The sequence below is a fragment of the Lissotriton vulgaris genome, chromosome 5 (assembly GCF_964263255.1).
Source record: "Lissotriton vulgaris chromosome 5, aLisVul1.2, whole genome shotgun sequence".
Lineage (NCBI taxonomy): Eukaryota > Metazoa > Chordata > Amphibia > Caudata > Salamandridae > Lissotriton > Lissotriton vulgaris.
The window spans coordinates 811583330-811592079 of NC_141693.1; positions in this window are offsets into that span (position 1 = coordinate 811583330).

The following is an 8750-nucleotide window of genomic DNA, read 5'->3' on the forward strand; positions in this document are numbered from 1 at the left end:
GCGATTGTGGTCTGCGGTACGTGGGCAGCACGAAACTGCAGGTCCACAAGCGCATTCTTCAATATTTAAGGGCAATTAGCAACAGGGATGAGACTTACCCTGTGGCTAGACATGTGAATTCATGCCACGGGGGCGACATTGGGTGTCTCCAGTACTATGTTATAGATATGGTTCCGCCCCTTCGAAGAGGGGGCGATAGGGAGGCCCGGCTTAGAATATTAGAGACTCGATACATCTTAGAGCTTAATTCGAAAACTCCTAATTGTCTGAACCAAACCGAAGATTTACATTCGTGTCTGTATTAAATATGAAAATTGTGGGGTCTTTTAATTAGCAAAACATCAGTACTGTAATGGAGCTTAAGTGGATTGTATATACATGAAATAATGTCGATCATTAGATGGCTTTTTTAACAAATTTTGATGGTGATGGGTATAGTGTTATTTTAACCACTGGGGAATAGTTTTTGTTCACTGAAACAAAGAAAAAGTTAAAGCTGTTTAGAGTGCATTAGAAGCTTCCTCCCAGTAAACAGCAGTGTGGACGCAGTGGTGACAGGAGTTGGTATGCCCACTTGGGCTCAATTTTGAGAAATGGTCCTCAACATGAATTCCTCAGCAGTATACTTATGCTTTTTTCCATTTGCGAAATTTGCACAGAATAGAGCGAATTTGCACAGAATTAATGAAATGTATTTTTTAGTCATGATTTTAACATGCAATATACAGTGTCATTTTTATTCTTGTAATTGATTTTATATTCGAATCAATTCAATTAATGGGAATATGCGTGAGGGTGACATGAGGATAAAGAGTCTACATGTGTTGAAATAGTAACAATTTTCTTTAAATGTTTGATCTCTTACCTGTACATGTTGTATAATAGTACATATGGACCATGACTGATTAATTTATGCACTGGAATTTTACATGTAATGTGTCGTGCATTCGATCCTGGACCGGGCTGAAGTCTGTTTTTTATGTCCACAGGCTGAGGGGTCAGCTGATGACGCACTTGCACTTTAAATTGATTGGTGGAATGCCAGACCATGTCATGTGATCAAGGGGCTGAGGTCCCGAAACGCGTCATGGCGGCGTGTTTTTCTGCACGAGGATGAAAATAAAATAAATATGCAACTTTCCATCTGGGTCCGGTTTTCGTTTTTGTTCTGAAGCAGCATTTGGGGCATTTACGGAGTTCGTCTCATATATATATATATATATATGTATATATATATATATATATATATATATATATATATATATATTACCTACTGGCGGTCATCAGTAGGTATATATAGTTAGGATTTTTTCTCTATGGGATGTTTGAAAATTCTATGTAATAACTTTGGCGTTTGTGGACGGAATTGGCTGAAATTTTCAGGAAAATGGAACATTTTGTTTCTGAGCAGCCCCTAAATATTTGGGGGGGTTTCGTCAAGGGGGGGGCCGAGAAAAAAGGGGGGTCCCAAAACGCGTTTTTCTCATGTTAATTTCCATAGGGAGGTTGGCCTCACTTTTAGCTCGAACGGCTGAATGGATTTGCACGAAACTTGGCAAAATTGTAGGGACTGTTAGCCCGATGTGCCTTTGCTAGGTCTCAATATATGTGCTCCAGTGGATTTTGATAAATTGACGTTCAAAAAAATATATATATCTGTGACAGCGCTCCGGGTAGCGCTCCGGTTCGCGTACTTGACGCGTAACGGAACTTCGCGAAGCGAAGCTGATTGGCTCTCCGGTGTCTGTCAACATTCTAAACAGTCCGGAGCGGCCGCCATCTTGTCTCTCGGTAGGATCGAGAGACAAGAGGAGGCCAAAACAAAGGGGGAAATGACCATAAGGGGGCATAGTAGATCCTCCCTGACCCCCTAGGTTTGATGTGGAGGCTTTAAAAGGACCCGCGGGGCAAAAGAAATGGGAATGGGCGGTGGTAATCTAAAAGATGAGATGGGGGGGGCGGAAGCGTTCAAAGCACATCAGCGTGCATAAACATGAAAATGTTTTTATCTACCACGTACTTGACTTATCTCTCTGAGATGCATTCCCTTGTGTTTCAGCAATGGTAGTCTGTTCATTACATAGATCGCCCGAGGGCGGTAGTACAGACCGCGCGTAGGAAAGGGTCAAAAGCCAGGGGTATAGGAGTATGTAACAAGCGAGCCATTTAATTGAAAAAACTAAACGTGACAAACGGTTGCGGGATCAGTGAAGGTTGATTTTATAATTGAAAGTATAACAGGATCAGTTACAATGAAATCGTCCATACGCACACCATGGGCGAGTATCATGGGTAACATTATTTCGAAGCTTTATTAATACAATAATCAATAATGAAAAATCGACATCAATAGGGTTGTCCGTATTCCCAGTCAGTACCCTTCCCCGCCCGCCATGTGCACAAAGACCGCATACATCCCCCATAACGTCGAGGCTAAGTAACTAGAACGTCATAAGGAGTTGCAAGTCGCTCCCATACTGGCGCCATTTTGGTCGAGGCCAGGCAGGTCCAGAGTATAGTTCAATGTCTCCAATAAGTAGCGGCAGGACCAGAATCCCTTTCGGTAGTTCTGGCTTCGTCATTACGAGCACTAGAAAACAAGACATTCTGGGCAATACCACCCTTGACGCAGCCCTTTATTCTACAAGATGGTGTCTTTCAAAAGCCAGGGGTATAGGAGTATGTAACAAGCGAGCCATTTAATTGAAAAAACTAAACGTACCAAACGGTTGCAGGATCAGTGAAGGTTGATTTTTTAATTGAAAGTATAACAGGATCAGTTACAATAAAATCGTCCATACGCACACCATGGGCGAGTATCATGGGTAACATTACTTCGAAGCTTTATTAATACAATATTCAATCATGAAAAATCGGCATCAATAGGGTTGTCCGTATTCCCAGTCAGTACCCTTCCCCGCCCGCCATGTGCACAAAGACCGCATACATCCCCCATAACGTCAAGGCTAAGTAGATAGAACGTCATAAGGAGTTGCAAGTCGCTCCCATACTGGCGCCATTTTGGTCGAGGCCAGGCAGGTCCAGAGTATAGTTCAATGTCTCCAATAAGTAGCGGCAGGACCAGAATCCCTTTCGGTAGTTCTGGGTTCGTCATTACGAGCACTAGAAAACAAGACATTCTGGGCAATACCACCCTTGACGCAGCCCTTTATTCTACAAGATGGTGTCTTTCAAAAGCCAGGGGTATAGGAGTATGTAACAAGCGAGCCATTTAATTGAAAAAACTAAACGTGACAAACGGTTGCAGGATCAGTGAAGGTTGATTTTTTAATTGAAAGTATAACAGGATCAGTTACAATGAAATCGTCCATACGCACACCATGGGCGAGTATCATGGGTAACATTATTTCGAAGCTTTATTAATACAATAATCAATAATGAAAAATCGACATCAATAGGGTTGTCCGTATTCCCAGTCAGTACCCTTCCCCGCCCGCCATGTGCACAAAGACCGCATACATCCCCCATAACGTCGAGGCTAAGTAACTAGAACGTCATAAGGAGTTGCAAGTCGCTCCCATACTGGCGCCATTTTGGTCGAGGCCAGGCAGGTCCAGAGTATAGTTCAATGTCTCCAATAAGTAGCGGCAGGACCAGAATCCCTTTCGGTAGTTCTGGCTTCGTCATTACGAGCACTAGAAAACAAGACATTCTGGGCAATACCACCCTTGACGCAGCCCTTTATTCTACAAGATGGTGTCTTTCAAAAGCCAGGGGTATAGGAGTATGTAACAAGCGAGCCATTTCATTGAAAAAACTAAACGTACCAAACGGTTGCAGGATCAGTGAAGGTTGATTTTTTAATTGAAAGTATAACAGGATCAGTTACAATAAAATCGTCCATACGCACACCATGGGCGAGTATCATGGGTAACATTACTTCGAAGCTTTATTAATACAATATTCAATCATGAAAAATCGACATCAATAGGGTTGTCCGTATTCCCAGTCAGTACCCTTCCCCGCCCGCCATGTGCACAAAGACCGCATACATCCCCCATAACGTCAAGGCTAAGTAGATAGAACGTCATAAGGAGTTGCAAGTCGCTCCCATACTGGCGCCAATTTGGTCGAGGCCAGGCAGGTCCAGAGTATAGTTCAATGTCTCCAATAAGTAGCGGCAGGACCAGAATCCCTTTCGGTAGTTCTGGGTTCGTCATTACGAGCACTAGAAAACAAGACATTCTGGGCAATACCACCCTTGACGCAGCCCTTTATTCTACAAGATGGTGTCTTTCAAAAGCCAGGGGTATAGGAGTATGTAACAAGCGAGCCATTTAATTGAAAAAACTAAACGTGACAAACGGTTGCAGGATCAGTGAAGGTTGATTTTTTAATTGAAAGTATAACAGGATCAGTTACAATAAAATCGTCCATACGCACACCATGGGCGAGTATCATGGGTAACATTACTTCGAAGCTTTATTAATACAATAAACAATAATGAAAAATCGACATCAATAGGGTTGTCCGTATTCCCAGTCAGTACCCTTCCCCGCCCGCCATGTGCACAAAGACCGCATACATCCCCCATAACGTCAAGGCTAAGTAACTAGAACGTCATAAGGAGTTGCAAGTCACTCCCATACTGGCGCCATTTTGGTCGAGGCCAGGCAGGTCCAGAGTATAGTTCAATGTCTCCAATAAGTAGCGGCAGGACCAGAATCCCTTTCGGCAGTTCTGGCTTCGTCATTACGAGCACTAGAAAACAAGACATTCTGGGCAATACCACCCTTGACGCAGCCCTTTATGCTACAAGATGGTGTCTTCCATTCAGAAAATATTGTAGGCAGCATTTTGAAAGGAAAGATAAACGGCCGTTCTCCTAGTGAGTCTCACATTGTTACATTTATGAAGAATGTTGAAGAGTAGTATGTTGAAAATCTGAAGCCATCGTTCTACAAACTCTCAACCAGCCTTGGATGGAAAAATCCTGAAGAATGTACAAACTGAAAACCAGTTTTTGTCTGCATAGCATCAGCAGCAACACTTGAGTCAGCTTTGTGTGAAGCCGCCATCTTGATCCAATCAATACCGTCCCCTTGCACACATTCAGGGACCAGGCCGCAGGACGTGTCTTCAGGTCAAACGGATTGTGGGACAAGGTCCAGAATGGAAGAGTCACCAAAAGGCAAAAAGTACCGCCGGACCCCAGGAGCCGGCCGCCTATGTCGGGGGCGATCTCAGGCCACACCAGGGCAACAAGACTTGGGGAGGGGGCAGGAGCCAAGCGCCCCCTCCCAGTCCGCGCTACCACACCGCCCCTCGGGGGCCTCCGTCAAGCGGTTCAGGGAGGCACCGCAGGCAGCGGTTCTTCAGATCAGTGGCTCTCACCGGCAAGGCTCCCCTCCGTTAGCAGCGATCGTTGGCACTGTGGTTGCGGCCGGAGGCCCCGCCTAGTCAACGCCCCGGCCTCTCCATGTCGTAGGCCGCAAGAGTGGGCGCAACTCAGCTGCCCGAGCGAGACTTGGGGAGGGGGCAGGAGCTAAGCGCCCCCTCCCAGTCCGCGCCACCACACCGCCCCTGGGGGGCCTCCGTCAAGCGGTTCAGGGAGGCACCGCAGGCAGCCGTTCTTCAGATAAGTGGCTCTCACCGGCAAGGCTCCCCTCCGTCAGCAGCAATCGTTGGCGCGGTGGTTGCGGCCGGAGGCCCCGCCTAGTCAACGCCCCGGCCTCTCCATGTCGTAGGCCGCAAGAGTGGGTGCAACTCAGCTGGCCGAGCGAGACTTGGGGAGGGGGCAGGAGCCAAGCGCCCCTTCCCAGTCGGCGCCACCACACCGCCCCTCGGGGGCCTCCGTCAAGCGGTTCAGGGAGGCACCGCAGGCAGCGGTTCTTCAGATCAGTGGCTCTCACCGGCAAGGCTCCCCTCCGTTAGCAGCGATCGTTGGCACTGTGGTTGCGGCCGGAGGCCCCGCCTAGTCAACGCCCCGGCCTCTCCATGTCGTAGGCCGCAAGAGTGGGCGCAACTCAGCTGCCCGAGCGAGACTTGGGGAGGGGGCAGGAGCTAAGCGCCCCCTCCCAGTCCGCGCCACCACACCGCCCCTGGGGGGCCTCCGTCAAGCGGTTCAGGGAGGCACCGCAGGCAGCGGTTCTTCAGATCACAACAGAGTCTCATGCTCGATCGACTGAGTTGGCCGAATCAGGCAACAAGAAGGTGTGGGAGGGGGGCACCTCTTGCTCAACCACCACCTGAGGAGGTGGTACTCTCTTCCTAGGAGGTGGTGGTGGTGGTGGTGGGGATGCACCAGCTGAAGCTACAACACTTGCTATTGCTAAGTGATGAAAAAAGGTCTTCCTCTCACAAAGATGAAAGTCAGAGTGAGGAAACAAGGAGGGGTTTTCATCATTTGGGACAAAAAATAGTTCTAAACCAATGAAAAGTGTTATTTTTAGGTCACATGACCTAGCCTTACATCATTAGGAACCCAAAAGTGAAATGAAGCAATGAAAAGTTTTATTAACAAGTCACATGACCTGTTATGCTTACGTTACGCGCTCCGCGCCGCGCCCCGGATCGCTTCCGGGAAGCTGCGCTTCGTGCCTCGCGCACCGGAGCACTTCTGGGTGCGCTAACGCGGCTCGTCATATGACGCATTACGCGACAACGCGATACGTCGCGGTTACGCGACGCGTCACAATGTTGTTTTCTAACGCGGCAGTTGCGCAAACAGAACGTTTATAGGCCGGGCATATGGAATACATACACATTCATACCATACAATCAGGGCATGTACGCACAGTCACACCATACAATTTTTCACGTTCCCAGTGATGGTCTGCACTCCATGCAATATCTCACAGCGCTTGTCTATGTCTTTCCTTACATGGAGCACGGTGCGGTCCATGTCCACTCCATTCTTCAACGATTCAGAAAAGGGGGTGGTGATGAACAGAGTGTCTGAATTAAGCAGACCACTCTTACCCAGTCCAAAGATCAGGGCTTGATCCATCACAGTTTTTTAGCTCACTGCACCATCCCAGCTCAGAACCTGGCTACATGCAAATTAGTCTGACCCTGGCCCAGTGCATCATGGGAACAGGGCAGACCAAACTACCAAGCCAATTCTTATACTGGGAAGGAAACAAGCTTCCGGGGACCGGTTTCTGGCATTTCAGCCGTCTTCGGCCCGGCTTGCTTGAATCCTGATGGTGCAATGAGCAAGGGACTCACATCTGAGTATACCCTTCCACGCTTATGGTGGACAAAAATGATTCAGAAAAGGGGGTGGTGATGAACAGAGTGTCTGAATTAAACAGACCACTCTTACCCAGTCCAAAGATCAGGGCTTGATTCATCACCGTTTTTTAGCTCACTGCACCATCCCAGCTCAGAACCTGGCATATGGAATACATACACATTCATACCATACAATCAGGGCATGTACGCACAGTCACACCATACAATTTTTCACGTTCCCAGTGAAGGTCTGCACTCCATGCAATATCTCACAGCGCTTGTCTATGTCTTTCCTTACATGGAGCACGGTGCGGTCCATGTCCACTCCATTCTTCAGTCGGAACTCCGATGTAACCTACAGAGGAGAAAAGAAAGGGGGGGGATACAGCATTCAGAGGATGTCAGCGCGCGCAAACACGAAAAAGCTTCTACTTACCATGTATCAGACTAGCTGCAGGAACGTGTGATACAACAGATCTTGGCTATCCCTTTCGCATTATTTTTCTGTGTAACATATCCTCCCCTTCTTATGATGCCAAAAAATGTTTCATTTTGTTTGTCTCTAAATTCGAGTTCCCTCTTCGTGTATTTGTTTCTCAATTAGTCTTATTTTATGAGACAAAATACCACACCTTACATTCGGCAGATACCTTAAGCTACGGTCGACCATTTTCTAACAATTCTGGAAAAAGGGCAGGTGTGACGGATACAAATTTCAATCAATCCTAAATTCAGGCAAAGGGTCTGCATTATCCGTCTTCTATTGTTTGGGAATAACAGCCATTATTCTAAAACCTTACCAACCTAGACGATTGTTTTGACGCTGATTCCATACTTCCTTCGAAAACTCTTTTTTGCAAAAATGTCAGTATACAAATACGGGCCTACAACCACGTGGGCCGGCCACGGAGCAAACTGGAATCGTATATGATGAGGGGACCCTTACACTGTAGAAAAACGTAACGGGCGGGCCATTAGGTTGCAGGAATTAAGGTGTCTAACAGTTACAATGAAATTATCTAGATATACATTTGCGGGCAAGTACCATGAGTAACGTTAATTCGAACTTTCAATAGTACAGTAATGAATAATACATCAGAACTTAATATCAATAGGGATGTCCAAATGTTCAATCAGTACCCGTCCCCGCCCGCCATGTGCTCCAAAACTGCATACATATCTTGTGATATCAAGGCTGAGCAACCAGTACACATCAAGGAGTTGCGAGTCTCATTTATACCGACGCCATTTTGGGCGAGGCCGGACAGGTCCAAAATATAGTCAAAATGTCTCCACCAACCAGCGGTCGGAACAGAACCCCTTTCAGCAGTCCAAAAAGTTCAGTTAAATTACAACAGAAGGGACAGGCAACAAGAACCATCAGTCAAAGAGGGGAGGGCAAGTTCTTCTCTACCGGGTCACGTTGGGGCTCCACCGGAACTGATCGAATTGGTAGTCTACAGTGTTTCTGGATGTTTCAGACTGAAGCTGGCGTCAGCATGAGAGCACCCTGTGGCTACGTCATGGCCATTCCGCGAGCAATCATGGCAGTC